The sequence below is a fragment of the Bombina bombina genome, chromosome 6, assembly GCF_027579735.1.
Source record: "Bombina bombina isolate aBomBom1 chromosome 6, aBomBom1.pri, whole genome shotgun sequence".
Classification (NCBI taxonomy): Eukaryota; Metazoa; Chordata; class Amphibia; order Anura; family Bombinatoridae; genus Bombina; species Bombina bombina.
In genome coordinates, this window is record NC_069504.1 from 929,499,553 (window position 1) to 929,518,748 (window position 19,196).

A 19,196-nucleotide genomic window follows, 5' to 3' on the forward strand; every position below is an offset into this window, starting at 1 on the left:
AATCTCCCTTTAGGTTATCTGCCTTTGTGTATAGATAGATGAGATAGATCAATATTTTAATTACTTAAACCACATTTCTGATGTGAAGAAATAGATTCTCCTGAAATCCAAAAATAAATTGACACACAAGAAAAATCCTTGAGTGTTTTTTTTTGTTATACCCAGGTTGATGTTTCTCGGAGGCTACACATCAGATGATTTGTTTGTGTGTGTATATATGTATATAGATACCTATAGTATACCTTTCATGAAACACTTATTTGGCTGAATTGTATAATTGAATACAAACATAAATTAGCAGCATGTGTACGTGTTCATGCACGCAGCGAGAGCATCTCAGCGACATGGAAGATATAGAAGATAAGGCTGTGTTCTTGAAAGTTACAGACAAAAAGCAGCATTGTTAGTATAAAATGGCAGTACTGACAGATAAGTCTCTTGGCACCAAGATACCCAAAACCCAACCAGAAGTTCAGAAGTTCAAGTTGTGAGATTACTGATTTAGCATTAAATCAGATTGTTTGGTGTTGTTTGACTTCCGTTCGCTTCACTCTTTTGTGTGATAACCCAGCTGCCCTATCCCACCATCCTCAAAATGAGGAAATAGCTTAATCTCCCTTGAAGAAAAACCATCTTAATTTACAACAAAACCATGAGCATATCATTAGATTACAACAACATCACTTATTTTTTTACTTAAGAAAACGAATTACAAGATTTGGTTACAAGTCAAGCAAATATGCACACAGACGTTTTAGAGGTTTATCAGTGTAACAGATTAATTGTAAATACGAACTGAACTCTAGTAATTAGTTTATGGCAGGGAACTTGATATGTGTTTGTGAACTTGGTTTCAGTATTTAGGACAGTATTGTTTTATACCTTACCAGATCATTATTTGATACAAAGCTCTCTTTCTGCAGAAATAAATAAATATCAAGGCTACATGGTAAATGTTTGTGAGTAGAGAAGAGATTAGTTATGTTTTTCCAATATTGTAGAATAATTTGTAGAGATACATAGGGTAAAGCAAAATAGTTTTTAATATGTTTACAATAAACCCAATATTTTACCTTACAGATTAAGAGTCAGATGACCTTGTGTGACCTGTTTCTTTGAGTGTGATCCTACTTAATGCAGACACAAACATATATGTACAGTAGATAGATAGATGATAGATAGATAGATAGATAGATAGATAGATAGATAGATGATAGAATTCTTAGTTAAGCAACATATTCTGACAGTTTTCAAGCCTTTACTTGTTTGTAATTCTCTATTATATTTCAAACAACTCACAAAAATAAATTTGCTAGAAATTCTGCAGTGCCGAACATAATTACCATACACCCTCGCAGACAAAATAATGCATCTCCTGGCCTAAATTGTGTAGAAGATTAAAGGATTGAGGGGTGACCAAAACATGGTATATTCACTGAGAATGTTTCATAATATGCATTTGTCCAAGTGTGTTTTCAGTATGTGGAGGTGTGGCTTAAATTGTATTTATTTATATATATACATACATATATACATACATACATTTATACATACATACATACATTTATACATACATACATACATATATACATACATACATACATATATACATACATACATATATACATACATACATACATACATATATACATACATACATACATATATACATACATATATACATACATACATACATACATATATACATGCATATATACATACATACATATATACATACATATATACATACATACATATATACATACATATATACATACATACATATATACATACATATATACATGCATATATACATACATACATATATACATACATACATACATACATACATATATACATACATACATACATACATATATACATACATACATACATACATATATACATACATACATACATACATACATACATACATATATACATACATACATACATATATACATACATACATATATACATACATACATACATACATACATATATACATACATACATACATATATACATACATATATACATACATACATACATACATATATACATGCATATATACATACATACATATATACATACATATATACATACATACATATATACATACATATATACATACATACATATATACATACATATATACATGCATATATACATGCATATATACATACATACATATATACATACATACATACATACATACATATATACATACATACATACATACATACATACATACATACATATATACATACATACATACATACATACATACATACATACATACATACATATATACATACATACATACATATATACATACATATATACATACATACATACATACATACATATATACATACATACATACATATATACATACATACATACATACATACATATATACATACATACATACATATATACACACACACACACACACATTTCTTTCCATTTAAGAAACACTTTGATTTCATTTGTTTAATATCTTAATTTCATACTTGTAATAATATTGGGACGTGGAATGAACTGGAATATTCCCTAAATCATTCAGAATGAGCATTTGTAAGTGCAGTTTTGTTTTGTACATGTGAAGTTCTTTACTTAACGATTAAATAATTACATTTTGTCCATATAATCTGTTCTTCCACTCGGGTGTTTTATATTGAAACAGAAGGCTGGAGCCTAACATATAAGACATGTAGTCTTCTGAACATTTTGTTATGTTTAATTGTTTCTTTTTTCATAATACAAAAATAAACTTTACTGATACAATTACTAATATAGGGCCAGATTACTAGTGGAGCACTAAACATCGCTTTCTTGTCATCGATATTTGCGATCCACTGAGTAATACCAGCTCATGCTAATGTGCGCTGGTATTACAAGTTAACAGCAATGTAAACGTGAGAGCGCTTCCATAGGCTCCAATGGGAGCCTCGTTCTGATGCAGTCATACACAGCACAGAACCAAAGCGCAGTGATGGGGGTAAGTCACGCAGCGATGGCCGCTAATTGTAAATATATATATATATATGTATATAAGCAAATACATATATATTTACTGAGAACACAGTTCCCATAGACTGCAATGTAAAGGCACTTTTCAGTACCATTTTTCTAACATAAAGTTAGCGCACGTCAAGTTTGGCTTGTGCGCAAAAGTTTTACTTTCAACTTGTAATACTCACACTGCAAAAAGATTACTTCTAGTGGTTTTTACGCTCAAGTGGGAGCGCTAAATACAGCTCCACTTGTTATCTAGCGCAAATTGTTTATTTATGCATAGTGAAAACACTTTGTTATGTACATAGTATCTTTTTTATGTATAGTTTAAAGGGAAAGTCAAGTACAAAATAAACTTTTATGATTCAAATAGAGCATGTCATTTTAAACAATTTTCCAATTTACTTTTATCACCAATTTTGCTTTGCTCTCTTGGTATTCTTAGTTGAAAGCTAAACCTAGGAGGTTCAGATGCTAATTTCTTAGACCTTGAAGACCGCCTCTAAGCTGAATGCATTTTGACCACTAGAGGGCATTAGTTCATGTGTTTCATATAGATAACATTGAGCTCATGCACATGAATTTACCCAGGAGTGAGCACTGATTGGCTCAAATACAAGTCTGTCAAATGAAGAGAAATAAAGGGGGCAGTCTGCAGAGGCTTAGATACAAGGTAATCCCAGAGGTAAAACATGTATTATTATAACTGTGTTGGTTATGCAAAACTGGGGAATGGGTAATTAAAGGGACATTCCAGCCAAAATTGGAATCCACATGCATGCATTTCAGTTTTGAATAGAAGCATTTTTGCAATGTACATGTATTAGCAAAAATACTTTTAATAAAAGTTACAGCTGTTTCAAAAGTGTATTTAAGTATGCACCGTGCACCAGCATTTTAAGCGAAGCACTTGCTCAGAGAGCCCAAGGTGCTTGAATTATCTTGAATGACTCAGTTTGTTAATTGCTGACATGATACAAGCCCCACTGGTGCTCTGAGCAGCTGCAGTATTTTAAATGCTAGTGAGAATATCTAGCTATGCTTCACATGCATGTGCAAAGAAAAATGTTAACACTAAAACAGTTATAGCTTTTACTAGAAGCATTTTTGCCAATACATGTTTATTGCAAATATGTTTCTATACAAAGATGTAACTAAACTATGTGCATTTAAAATTTGCCTGGAATGTCCCTTTAAGAGATTATCTATCTTTTAAAACAACAAAAAGTGCTAGATCAGGAGTATAGAACAGAAGACTAGTTTACCTTACATTAGTAGCTCCACTAAGATGGACTTACCAAAACTCCCCTCCCACACCTGTAGTATTGTTGTCTGTACTCATGTGCTTATACACAAATGTCCCAGTATAACCACTGCATGATTGTCAGTACCTGAGTGTAATGTTTATAGCAACAGAATGCAACTGTAAAACATGTGATGTGACCAGTTCCTCTGACCTTTTATCTGGTTTTAAACTTGAATATTAGATGTTTTAATGGGGATGAGAAAATATGCCATGGCAGATGTGTCTGACACAACAAATGATCAGATTTTATTCATTCTTATTTTGAATGTAACATTCAATTTCAGGGGGAATACATTTCTTAAAATTAATGTAACATTTGTATTAAATTATTTTAATTGAAGTCAAATATTACATTTCCCTTTTTCCATAAAATCCATATCACGTTTCATTATGCATATTAAAATTTATTTGCATAATAGTTTAATTTACTTTGCTCCCCTTTCCTGTAAATTAATTCTGAAAATTGTGGGGTTCCCAGTTCAGAGAACTGGGAATGCATGCTCTATACTTCACAAGACTAACCCTGCTACATATATGTCCCTAACTGGTCTCAGCAGAGTTTATCAGATAAAGATTAAAAATATAGGCTTTGTTAACAAAATTACATTGGAAACCAAGTCCAGATTGGCTTCTCCAAATAAATGAAGTGGTTGGGGGAGTTTGACCAGTGAAAAAAAAGTGTTAAAGGGACAGTGTACACATATGAAATAAAATCTGTTTTAAAACTATACTGTATGAAACTAATAAATGATCACATTAAAGAGACATAATACTCATATGCTAAATCACTTGAAACTGATGCAGCATAACTGTAAAAAGCTGACAGGAAAATATCACCTGAGCATCTCTATGTAAAAACGGAAGATATTTTACCTCACAATTTCCTCGGCTCCACAGAGTAAGTTCTGTGTAAAAAAGTTATAATTCAGCTGCTGCTTAGCTGCAGGTATACAAAAAAATGAAGAAATGAACTGCAGCCAATCAGCATCAGCAGTGCTGAGGTTGTGAACTCTTTTACTGTGATCTCATGAGATTTCATAGTAAACTTCCTTAAACTGAATAGGGAAATAACATGAGAGTGCACGAGGCTCAATCCCTTAGCTGTCCTGGGACAGACATACTGATTTGCTTCTTATAAGTCCTTTACAATGAGATGTGGCTACTGAAGAACCTTTGAGGTAAAATATCTTTCTTTTTTACATAGAGATGCTCAGGTGATATTTTCTAGTCAGCTTTTTACAGCTATGCTGCATCACTTTCAAGTGTTTTAACATTTGGGTATCATGGCTCTTTAATTTCAAAAAAATACAATTATAAAGATTCTATTTTTTACATTGTACTTTTCCATGGTAGCGTGTTCACCAAGTGATGCAGGGATGTGCTTAGAAAAGAGCAGAGCTAGCTAACATAGCTGTTGTGCCCCTCCCCCAGCCAATAGGGTAAGATATTCAAAATAACTATCTGCATGCACATTTCCATATAGCGTACATGTGCTAGTTACTGTAATTGTGCACAATTTCCTGTTAGCATGTGCATGTGAACGTGCCAGTAGCCTTAGGACAGTGTGCACTAAACTAAGCATTTTCACTTATGGTGATGTCATTGGGGATTTCCATGTATCATCAGAGGGTTTAGGCGCACAGGCAGTGAGCAGACGTAAGCAAACTTACAAAGTAATGCCTTTTCTCCTTTGAAATTTAGTTAGCAGTTTAGTTTAAAAAAATTGTAAAAAAAAAAAATTTAAATAAAATTAATATAAAAAAAAACACATCTCCTGGCTAGGCCGTATTAACATAATCAAAATGAATGTACTACCTAGAGTACTATACTTACTGCAAACCATCCCAATCCCCCCCATCTACACCATATATCCAGCATATACAACAAGCCATTGAAAAATACACATGGCAGGATATTAAGCCAAGAATCAATAGGAACACGATGTACAAATCGAGGTCAATGGGAGGGGTGAGCTTACCTAACCTACACCTTTATAGACAGGCTATTACGCTACAACGTGCCGCCGAATGGTGCCAAAACCTGGCACACAAGGCTTGGATAAAACTGGACTCTGACATACTCAAATGTTATAACATGGGCTCTTTGCTATGGTCTCCACATAGGCTTCGTCCACCCCATATATCACAATACCCTTTACTGAAAGAGACACTTGCCACATGGGATGGTATTGCTGCTACGCAAAGTACCATCACAACTCCTACCTCACCCTTGGTCTCAGTCCATAACAACCCGTCCATAGGCTTTCAAGCCACAGCGGGGAACATGGGGGACAGCCCCCCTCTCAGCAGACTAGCAATATCCAATGCCTTGAACCAATCCAATCTCAAAACCCAAAAAGAGCTTGCAGAATGGATCCCGGACACTTTTTCATCCTGGTTTCATTGTGCTCAATTGTACCACTACATCACTACACACAGACATAGACCTTCACTTCTCCGACCACTTACACCATTCGAAACCCTATGTACACAAAGCAGACTACCAAAACATCTTATCTCAATACTTTATAACATGCTGCAAAAAAGTGACATTAGAAACCTACCTCCGTATGTAAGGAGCTGGCACAATGAACTCGGGTTCGAACTAGACCCTGAAGACTGGGCCAAAATATTTGAAGCCACTAAAAAATGCTCGGTTTCTGCCAGAACCCAAGAAACACAATACAAATTCTTGAGTAGATGGTACCTAACCCCCCAAAGAATCAAAAGAATATACCCCAATTCAGTTGACAGGTGCTGGAGGGGCTGTGGCCAAGTAGGCTCGATGTTACACATTTGGTGGGATTGCCCCAAGCTAGGAGATTTCTGGAAAGAAATCTTTGACGAGATCAGCCAAAAACTAGACATAACGATTCACCCAACCCCTATGACGCTACTTTACCATGACTTACCAAAACTCTCTAATGTACACGACAAAGCCCTCCTCACGATTATGCTGAATGGAGCTAAAACTCTTATCCCTCAAAAATGGAAAACCGATTCTATCCCCACTCTCTCAGAGTGAAAATCAATAGTCTCAACTCACCTTCAACTGGAAAGATTCCACTACCTTAGAGTGGGCCAACCTGACGTACACAGATTAATGCTGTTGACATGGGAAGGAAATCCAATCAGATGAATGGATCTAGCGATAGATAGACAAACAGGCATGGGTTTCCCGCCAGAACCTTCTTCCCCCCTCTCTGATTGGCACATACTTGTTCTCCTGACCTTACCCCCCTCCCCCCTCCTTCTCCTACCCCCCCCCCCTCTCCTCTACCCTTCTTTCCCTAACTTTTATTGTTATTGATATGGTTATCATTATTGTTATTTATTTCTTCTATTATTTTGAGAAAGAAAGTATGTTACTAGATTTTTCAACATCTATTGTTCAGATTTAAATTTTGTAAAAAAGAAAAACAAGGCAAATCCACACACTAAACCGGCATAGGCAGAAGTCGGCTCGTTAGACATGCCGCCAGCCATCTCTGAGAGATTTTGGACTGAGTTCTAACTGCATGTCCCTACAATTTTATCGAGCCTAGTCAGCCAAACCCCTATAGTACACTTTCTTACTGTTGTTTGTGATCTCTGTATGTTTGTTTGAATCTAAATAAAGATTTGCCTTAAAAAAAAAAAAAAAAAATATATATATATTTTTTTTACAGAAATGTAAACTTCTCTTGGGCTGCACTTTAGGTTCCCTCAAATCAGTAGTAGCTCAGATACTGATGAACCCTTTGCTTATTTAAAGGGAGATATACACCAATGTTTATATAACTGCATGTGATAGACACTACTATAAATAAGAATATGCACAGATACTGAACTAAAAATCCAATATACAACCTTTTAAAAACTTACTTAGAAGCTCCCAGTTTAGCACTGTTGATAAGATTTGGCTGGGACACCCAATGAAAGGGGCTGGGGAAACAATAAGAGCAGACACTTCTCCCTCCCTTCCCTGCATATAAAAAGACAGATAACATAAACAGGAGTCAGCAGGAGTCTGTAAACGCGTGTATTCATCTGACACTGTGGGGCTTGGTTAGGAGTCTGAAAATCATCATGTTATTAAAAAATAAGAAAAACTACACATTTTTACAAAAACACTACCAGAAGGGCTATATAAATGGGTCATCTACAAAACATTTATGCAAAGAAAAATCTAGTGTACAATGTCCCTTTAATGGTCAACTGCAGACTTATGTCATGCATGCTCTGTTGCAATTTTGGGGCTATTTGGCTTGCAGAGCAGCTTTCATGCATTGCAACAACATACATAATTATTTGCAATTATTTTTAAATCTATATTTTATGTATTCATCTATCTCTCTATATAGATTATGTATTATAAATTTATAGTCTGATACTAGTGGAATATTTATATGTTATCTGTTTGGATTTACAGTTTCACATTCGGGTTCACAATCATTCTCAGAATATATTCTTTGTCTCTCAAATAACATAGTGTTCTAGCACCTCGTTACTCTGAAAGATACTACCTCTCTGCACTTGTGCAATTTGTTGACATATTTGATAGTGTCTACAATCTTTTTTTCCAGGAATCGTTGAAATATTCTGATAAAAATAAAAATCTAAAGTGTGAAATACTGATTGTAATCACTATGTGAAATATCTCTGTCAGGTTATTCAGTGCATAAGCAGGGCAAGTTCTGCATCTGTATGTTTGGAGTCTAGGAAGAGAGGAGAACAATTGCACAAAAACACATTTAAACCATTAACACGAACATTGAGAAGAAAGTACAATAGTTAAAGTGGAAAGTGAGAAAAAAAAAAGAAAAGAAAGATATGATCATGAGTAATTGATGCCAGAGATACATAACAACTATGTTTGGTGATTCATATCCTTTCCTTTCTTTTCTATGCTGTTTTGTTTTTTATGCATGCTGCACTGGCCAATCAAAGATGCTTTTTTAGCACAGGCATCATTTGGGGTCTGCCCTTGCTCCCCCATAAGATCTCTCTCACTATACTTATGCATTCCCACCACTGTATATTTTGTATAAATAAGGAGTGGGAAATTCCAGTCATCCACTTGTGCCTAGAGCAGCAGGATATAGAGGAGGACAGTGGAGCGGTAGTTCTATTGCACAATGCCCATTTAATTACAAATAAATGATCCCTGGTTATTAAGTTGGGGTTTATTACCCCTCAATGTGTTCCCTGATTTCCTTTTTCAGACTTGGGAATGGATATTGTGGGAAACTCACAGGTTGGGAACTCTGCAAAAATGTCCCTTCTGCTGCTTCCAATTAACCCCTTAGTGACAGGAACACTTTTCCATTTGTTGACCGTTTGGGACCAGGGCTATTTTTACATTTCTGCGGTGTTTATGTTTAGCTGTAATTTCACTCTTACTCATTTACTGTACCCACACATATTATATACCGTTTTTCTCGCCATTAAATGGACTTTCTAAAGATACCTATATTTTCATCCTATAATATAAAAGGCCAAGAGTGTTTGTCAGAAGCTGTCATGCGCAGTAAAGACAGTGCGAGGACAAACACACCAGGCCTTAGAGTCTACTTGATCTGCTGTCCGCGGCGTGACAATGGTAGGCATGGCAGGGCGTGGCGTGGGTGGGTGGACCAGGCGTGACGGGGCAGGGCAAGGCACGGTTGCATGCATGCGAGAGAGACAGATCTTAAGAGAGGGGGAGAGAGAGAGAAAGAGAGGGGGAGAGAGCAAAAGAGATGGGAAAGAGCCAAAGAGAGGGGAAAGAGCAAAAGAGAGGGGAGAGAGAGCAAAAAGAGAGGGGCGAGAGAGCAAAAGAGAGGTTGAAGAGCAAAGAAGAGGGGAACGAGCAAAAGAGAGGGAAGAGAGAGCAAAAGATAGGGGGAGAGAGAAAGCAAAAGAGAGGGGGAGAGAGAGAAAAAGAGAGGGGGAGAGAGAAAAATACAGGGGGGAAAGAGAGAGAGCAAAAGAGAGGGGAAGAGAAAGCAAAAGAGAGGGGGAGAAAGAAAAAAGAGAGGGGGAGAGAGAGCAAAAGAGAGGGGAAGAGAGAGCAAAAGAGAGGTAGGAGAGAGAGAGCAAAATAGAGGGGGGAGAAAGAGCAAAAGAAAGGAGGAGAGAGCACAAACGAAAGTGGGGAGAGAGGGCAGAAGAGAGGGGGAGAGAGAGGGGGGAGGGAGAGAGCAAAAGAAAAAGAGAGGGGGAGAGAGAGAGAGCAAAAGAGAGGTGGAGAGAGAAAGAGCAAAACAGAGGGGGAGAGAGCGCAAAAGAGGGTAAGAGAGAGCAAAAGAGAGGGGGAGAGAGAGGGAAAGAGAGGAGAAAGAGAGAGAGAGGGAGAGAGAGAGAGAGAGGGGGGGGGAGAGAGAGGGGTGGAGAGAGAGAGGGGGGAGAGAGAGAGCAAAAGAGAGGGGGGAGCGAGAGCTAAAGAGAGGGGGAGAGAGCGAGCAAAATAGAGGGGGGAGAGAGCAAAAGAGAGGGGGAGAGAGCAAAAGAGAGGGGAGAGAGAGCAAAAGAGAGGGGAGAGAGAGAGCGCAAAAGAGAGGAGGAGAGAGCACAAAAGAGAGGGGGGAGAGAGAGCACAAAAGAGAGGGGGGAGAGAGAGCGCAAAAGAGAGGGGGGGAGAGAGCACAAAAGAGAGGGGGAGAGAGATTGCAAAAGAGAGGGGGGAGAGAGAGAGCAAAAGAGAGGGGGAGAGAGAGCGCAAAAGAGAGGGGGGAGAGAGAGCAAAAGAGAGGGGACAGAAAGAGCAAAAGAGAGGGGACAAAGAGAGCAAAAGAGAGGGGGAGAGAGAGAGCAAAAGAGAGGGGAGAGGGAGAGCAAAAGAGAAGGTAGAGAGCGCAAAAGAGAGGGGAGAGAGAGAGAGCAAAAGAGAGGGGGAGAGAGAGAGCACAAAAGAGAGGGGGAGAGAGCAAAAGAGAGGGGGAGAGTGAAAAATACATGGGGGAAAGAGAGAGAGCAAAAAAAGGGGAAGAGAAAGCAAAAGAGGGGGAGAAAGAAAAAAGAGAGTGGGGAGAGAGAGCAAAAGAGAGAGGAGAGAGAGAGCAAAAGAGAGGGGGAGAGAGATCAAAAGAGAGGGGGAGAAAGAGAGCAAAAGATGGGGAGAAAGAGACTGCAAAAGAGAGGGGGGAGAGAGAGAGCGCAAAAGAGAGGGGGGAGAGAGAGAGCAAAAGAGAGGGGGGAGAGAGAGAGCGCAAAAGAGAGGGGGGAGAGAGAGCGCAAAAGAGAGTGGGGGAGAGAGAGCACAAAAGAGAGGGGGAGAGAGATTGCAAAAGAGAGGGGGGGAGAGAGAGAGCAAAAGAGAGGGGGAGAGAGAGCGTAAAAGAGAGGGGACAGAAAGAGCAAAAGAGAGGGGACAAAGAGAACAAAAGAGAGGGGACAGAAAGAGCAAAAGAGAGGGGACAAAGAGAGCAAAAGAGAGGGGGGAGAGAGAGAGCAAAAGAGAGGGGAGAGAGAGAGCAAAAGAGAAGGTAGAGAGAGAGCGCGCAAAAGAGAGGGGAGAGAGAGAGCACAAAAGAGAGGGGGAGAGAGAGAGCAAAAGAGAGGGGAGAGAGAAAAATACAGGGGGGAAAGAGAGAGAGCAAAAAAAGGGGAAGAGAAAGCAAAAGAGAGGGGGAGAAAGAAAAAAGAGAGGGGGGAGAGAGATCAAAAGAGAGTGGGGAGAGAGAGCAAAAGAGAGTGACTAGAGAGAGAGCAAAAGAGAGGGGGAGAGAGGGGGAGAAAGAGAGCAAAAGATGGGGAGAAAGAGACCGCAAAAGAGAGGGGGGAGAGAGAGAAAAAGAAAGGGGGAGAGAGGGCAAAAGAGAGGGAGGAGAGAGAGGGGGAGGGAGAGAGCAAAAGAGAGGGGGAGAGAGAGAGAGCAAAAGAGAGGGGGAGAGAGAGAGCAAAACAGAGGGGGAGAGAGAGAGAGCAAAAGAGGGTAAGAGAGAGCAAAAGAGAGGGGGGAGAGAAAGGGAAAGAGGGGGGAAAGAGAGAGAGGTGGGATAGAGAGAGAGAGGGGTGAAGAGAGAGCAAATGAGAGGGGGGAGAGAGAGATCAAAAGAGAGTGGGGAGAGAGAGCAAAAGAGAGTGACTAGAGAGAGAGCAAAAGAGAGGGGGAGAGAGATCAAAAGAGAGGGGGAGAAAGAGAGCAAAAGATGGGGAGAAAGAGACCGCAAAAGAGAGGGGGGGAGAGAGAGAAAAAGAAAGGGGGAGAGAGGGCAAAAGAGAGGGAGGAGAGAGAGGGGGAGGGAGAGAGCAAAAGAGAGGGGGAGAGAGAGAGAGCAAAAGAGAGGGGGAGAGAGAGAGCAAAACAGAGGGGGAGAGAGAGAGAGCAAAAGAGGGTAAGAGAGAGCAAAAGAGAGGGGGGAGAGAAAGGGAAAGAGGGGGGAAAGAGAGAGAGGTGGGATAGAGAGAGAGAGGGGTGAAGAGAGAGCAAATGAGAGGGGGGAGAGAGAGAACAAAAGAGAGGGGGGAGCGAGAGCTAAAGAGAGGGGGAGAGAGAGAGCAAAATAGAGGGGGGAGAGAGAGAGAGCAAAAGAGAGGGGGAGAAAGCAAAAGAGAGGAGAGAGAGAGCGCAAAAGAGAGGGGGAGAGAGCGCAAAAGAGAGGGGGAGAGAGATTGCAAAAGAGAGGGGAGAGAGAGAGCGCAAAAGAGAGGGGGGATAGAGAGAGCACAAAAGAGAGGGGGAGTGAGAGCAAAAGAGAGGGGAGAGAGCGCAAAAGAAAGGGGGGAGAGAGAGCAAAAGAGAGGGGGGTCGGAGAGAGAGAGAGGGGGGAGAGAGAGGGGGGAGAGAGCAAAAGAGAGGGGGGAGAGAAAGAGCAAAAGAGAGGGGGAGAGAGAGAGCAAAGAGAGGGGGAGAGAGAGCAAAAGAGAGGGGGAGAGTGAGCGGGCAAAAGAAAGGGGGGAGAGAGAGCAAAAGAGAGGGGGGTCGGAGAGAGAGAGAGGGGGGAGAGAGAGGGGGGAGAGAGCAAAAGAGAGGGGGGAGAGAAAGAGCAAAAGAGAGGGGGAGAGAGAGAGCAAAGAGAGGGGGAGAGAGAGCAAAAGAGAAGGGGAGCGTGAGCGGGCAAAAGAGAGGGGAGAGAAAGAGAGAGAGAGCAAAAGAGAGGGGGGAGAGAGCGCAAATGAGAGGGGGGAGAGAGAGCACAAAAGAGAGGGGGGAGAGAGAGCACAAAAGAGAGGGGGAGAGAGTGCAAAAGAGAGGGGGAAGAGAGTGCGCAAAAGAAAGGGGGTAGAGAGAGAGTGCAAAAGAGAGGGGGGAGAGAGAAAGCAAAAGAGAGGGGGAGAGAGAGAGCAAGGGGTGGGACCGCTGTACTGCAAAAAATGGTCCTTGTGAATGGGCTTTAGGACTAGTATCTTATAATTTACTATAATTTTTTTTATAAAATATGATGAAAAAATTGGAAAAAAAAACATACTTTTTTCTAACTTTGACCCCCAAAATCTGTTACAAATCTACAACCACCAAACACCCATGCTAAATAGTTGCTAAATGTTGTCCTTAATTTAGAAATACCCAATGTTTACATGTTCTTTGCAATAAGTACAAGTAGCACTTTGCTATTTCCAAACCATTTTTTTTTTTTTTTTTTAAATTAGCGATAGTTACATTGGAACACTGATATCTGTCAGGAATCGCTGAATAACCCTTCACATGTGTATATTTTTTTAGTAGACAATCCAAAGTATTGATCTAGACCCATTTTGGTATATTTCATGCCACCATTTCACCGCCAAATGGGATCAAATAAAAAAAAATCGTTCACCTTTTCACAAACTTTTTCACAATTTTAGGTTTTTCACTGAAATTGCAAACTGCTTGTGCAATTATGGCACAAATAGTTGTAAATGCTTCTCTGGGATCCCCTTTGTTCAGAAATAGCAGGCATATATAGCTTTGGCATTGCTTTTTGGTAATTAGAAGGCTGTTAAGGCCGTTTCGAATTTCGGTTCGGATCGATTTGAATTCGGAAAAATTTGAATCAATTCGGTTCTGATTCGTTTCGGATTCATTCGGATTTGAATAAATTCGGCTGGATTCGGTTCGATTTGGTTTGGTTCGGTTTGGAAATTCGGCATTTCGGTAAGTGTTAGGAGGGATTAGACTAGTATTATGTACTGTATATTAGGTGTAACCCATAGCAGAGTGATATAACCTGATACACTGTACAATACTAGTGTAATCCATGGCCATCCGAATCTACCGAATAAATCCGAATAAATCCAAACTAATTCGGATTTATTCGGTAGATTCGGCACTATTTTAATTCGGAAATTCGGATCTATCCGAATCCCAAATTTTACGAATTCGGCCGAATTTCCGAATCGATCCGAAACGAATCACACATGTCTAATGACCAATAATCAAGCTAACAAGGCGGTGGGCTCAGTATAATATCTACGGCCCAGATTTCAAGGGGGGGTTTATCCCTCATAATGGATGTGTCTGACATGAATGAGAAATCCTGTATGGCATGTCTATATTAACCTGTCACTTTTTACATGACTTTGTTTCTGTGCCAAGACAAGTTCTATAACACCTGACTTTGTTCTGGATTGTATATATTCTTTTCTTGTGTTTTTTTTTACAAGTGGCAACAATCTCTTAAATATCACTATTATATTTTACTCCTGAAGTCCTTTAATTGTATCTAAGATATAAAAGATCTTTAAGTAGCGACTAAGGCTCTGAATATAATAAGAGATATGCTGATTGTTTTGTCCACTTAAAGTCATCTCGTTAATAGTGATGTCGCGAATTGTTCGCCGGCGAATAGTTCCCGGCGAACATAGCATGTTCGCGTTCGCCGCGGCGGGCGAACATATGCGATGTTCGATCCGCCCCCTATTCGTCATCATTGAGTAATACTTTGACCCTGTACCTCACAGTCAGCAGGCACATTCCAGCCAATCAGCAGCAGACCCTCCTTCCCAGACCCTCCCACCTCCTGGACAGCATCCATTTTAGATTCATTTGGAAGCTGCATTGTTAGTGAGAGGAGGGACAGTGTAGCTGCTGCTGATTTAGTAGGGAAATCTATAGCTAGGCTAGTGTAATCAGTGTCCACTACAGTCCTGAAGGACTCATCTGATCTCTGCTGTAAGGACAGCACCCAAAAAAGCCCTTTTTAGGGCTGCTTTTTTTTTTCCTGTGTAATCTAATTGCAGTTGCCTGCCTGCCAGCGTGTGTGGCAGGCTCACAGCGTATACTGTGGCCACTTGCCCAGTGCCACCACTCATATCTGGTGTAACAGTAGTGTAGATTTAAAAAAAAAAAAACACTTTTTTGACTGTGTTAAATAATAGCAGTCAGTTTCCTTCACACGTTTGCATTTAAGTGCCTGCCTGCCAGGGTACAGTGTCACCCCAGTGCAACTCATATCTGGTGTAACAGTAGTGTTGATTTAAAAAAAAAAACTTTTTTGACTGTGTAAAATAATAGCAGTCAGTTTCCTTCACACGTGTGCGTTTAAGTGCCTGCCTGCCTGCCTGCCATGGCACAGTGTCACCCCAGTGCTACTCATATCTGGTGTAACAGTAGTGTAGATTTAAAAAAAACAACACTTTTTTGACTGTGTTAAATAATAGCAGTCAGTTTCCTTCACACGTGTGCGTTTAAGTGCCTGCCTGCCAGGGCACAGTGTCACCCCAGTGCAACTCATATGTGGTGTAACAGTAGTGTAGATTTTAAAAAAACAACACTTTTTTGACTGTGTTAAATAACAGCAGTCAGTTTCCTTCACACGTGTGCATTTCAGTGCCTGCCTGCCTGCCTGCCAGGGCACAGTGTCACCCCAGTGCAACTCATATCTGGTGTAACAGTAGTGTAGATTAAATAAACTTTCATGATTCAGATAGAGCATGTAATTTTAAACAATTTTCAAATTTACTTTTATCACCAATTTTGCTTTGTTCTCTTGGTATTCTTATTTGAAAGCTTAACCTAGGAGGTTCATATGCTATTTTCTTAGACCTTGAAGCCCACCTCTTTCAGATTGCATTTTAACAGTTTTTCACCTCTAGAGGGTATTAGTTCACGTATTTCATATAGATAACACTGTGCTCGTGCACGAGAAGTTATCTGGGAGCAGGCACTCATTGGCTAGACTGCAAGTCTGTCAAAAGAACTGAAAAAAGGGGCAGTTTGCAGAGGCTTAGATGCAAGATAATCACAGAGGTTAAAAGTATATTATTATAAATGTGTTAGTTATGCAAAACTGGGAAATGGGTAATAAAGGGATTATCTATCTTTTAAAACAATAAAAATTCTGGTGTAGACTGTCCCTTTAAACGGGGAGTTTGGTCTGTCACTGTGAAGCGGGCGTAACCCTTACACTACCTGATCGATACAACATCATACCTGATGTTTTAAAGCACGTTATTCCAAACAATTTAGGAATGTTAGGTGATTTATGCCCTTTATGGATTAAAACCAGACTCTGCATCAACTATGTAATTTTCCATGGGAGTTTTGCCATGGATCCCCCTCCGGCATGCCACAGTCCAGGTGTTAGTACCCTTGAAACAACTTTTCCATCACTATTGTGGTCAGAAAGAGTCCCTGTGGGTTTTAAAATTCGCCTGCCTATTGAAGTCTATGGCGGTTCGCCCGTTCGCAAACAGTTGTGGAAGTTCGTGTCCACCGTTCGCGAACGCAAAATTTTAGGTTTGCGACATCACTACTCGTTAACTGTTATTATCTGTCTCCCTAAAGTTTATATCTATAGGTAAACCACAAAGGGTCCCCAGAAGGTTCTGAGACTGAGGACTGGGGATTTGGACGTAATATGTGTTATTCTGATTACTCAGACTATTATATCTATCTTGTATGCATAGCTTTTCTCAGATTTACTTCTAAGTTATTTGTACTTGAGTTAGTTTAAAGCGGGGAACATGTAAACCATGTCTGCAGCTTTTTATTAAGTTAATATTTCTCTTGTGCTATCTGTTGTCTTACTAACTTGAAATCCCCCATTAGGGTTTTAGTATATGAAACAATAATTTCACTATATTAATACTATTCTGCCCATTGGTATTGTGAATTTAACTGGTAATATATAGGAGTATAAAGAAGCAATCTATAAATTGTCTAGGAGAGTAAGATATACTATTGGTGTTGTGAGGTTATAAACTCCAAATTACAAAAACGTTCCCATATAGGTTAAATACACTGTTTGCATATACTCCCGGTAACTGCGGGTGAGCTCTAAGTGCTGCCTATACTGATTTAATAATATTTATATAGGTCTTAGTTTTAATTGGTATAAATATAAGTAAATTCTTTACATAGGTTCTTTTTCTTTTTTTCCCCTTTAGATAATATCTGAGTGTTCAGACACTTATTCACTTGTGTTAGTATAATATACACTTATTTTTGCTAAGATATAATAATTTGCATTTTTATAGTTACTGTCTGTTCAGACGTTTAATTATTCGTGCTAAATATTTACTTATTGTTAAAATATAATAATTTGTATTTATACATCCTGTTAAGGAATTTCTGTTCAACCTGAGAATCCAAATTGGACATAAATAATTGGGTCTGACATATTTAATTCACATATATATTTTATATCACTGCACTAGTAAACGCTCTACATTATAATATAAGTCACACTAAGATCATATAAATACATATTTCAACAGGTGTTGGCATATGGATAAATATATGCTCAACAAGAGCTCATCCCCAAAAATGCCTCCTAAACACAGGGAGAAAAAAGGGAGCTCTAGGAACCCAGATTCCAGTATACAGGTACCCCCAGATAAAGGAATAGTTAATCCTATGAACATTAACATGGCAGACTTTGCAGCTGAGGTAGCAAAACTTCTGTCCCCACAATTCGAATCTATCAAAGTGGAGATCAGACAAGAGATATGTAATTTAACAAATGAAGTCAGACAGTTTGCCACGAGACTAGATGAGATTGAGAATAGAGTATCTGAGGATCGCTCAAGACGGAATAACTTAAAAATTATAGGGTTACCAAAACTACCTGAATTTTAGGACTTAATGACCTTTGTTACTATTAACCTCCCTCAGGCACTACAAATAACATTACCAGTTACCCCTTTCTTGGTGGAGCGGGTACACAGAATTGGATACCGTAGAGAAAATCAGGGAAATATGAAACCAAGATCGGTTATATTTAAATTTGTCAATTTTCAAGATAAGTTGACATATCTTAAATATTATAGGAAATTAAAGACCTTTTTAGTGGGTACACACAAATTGCTAATTTTTCAAGATTTCTCAATTGAAACTTTAACTAAGAGAAGGGAAATGTCTCCTTACTATGGCCGATTATTGAACGCTAATTATAATATAAAATTGATATATCCTGCTAAATTGATAGTGTTAAATGATGGTACCTCTCACACCCTGAATAACCCTGTGGAAGCAGAAATATTTTGCAGAGAAGTGGGCATAGAATAGATTATCATATGCAGTTAAGTAGTTAAGTTTTTTCGTACATTTTCATAAGTATGGGTTGGCGAATGCCTTCTGTTACGTTAAATGTTCTTTTTTTTTTTTTTTCTCCTTTCCCTCTCCTTCTGTCTCCTTTTCCAGTGGTGTTCCTCTTGTATTATACCCCTTCCCACTCATTGATATTAGATCTAATCTTGGATATACTTAAATCAGGCTGATGGATTTGAGTCTTAACTTAATCTCATGGAACGTAGGGGGATAACATCCCCTATTAAAAGGAAATCAATAATAAAATACCTTGGGAAACTTAAGCCCGATATTGTTCTGCTTCAAGAGTTACACCTTAAAGCCCCAGAAATTGTTAAATTAAAAACAAATTAGGTAGGTGAGGTCATCGCTACCCCACAAGATATTAAGAAAAGGGGAGTAGCGATTTTATTGCACAAAAGTGTAGTATATCAAATAGTTGACAAAGAATTGGATCCTA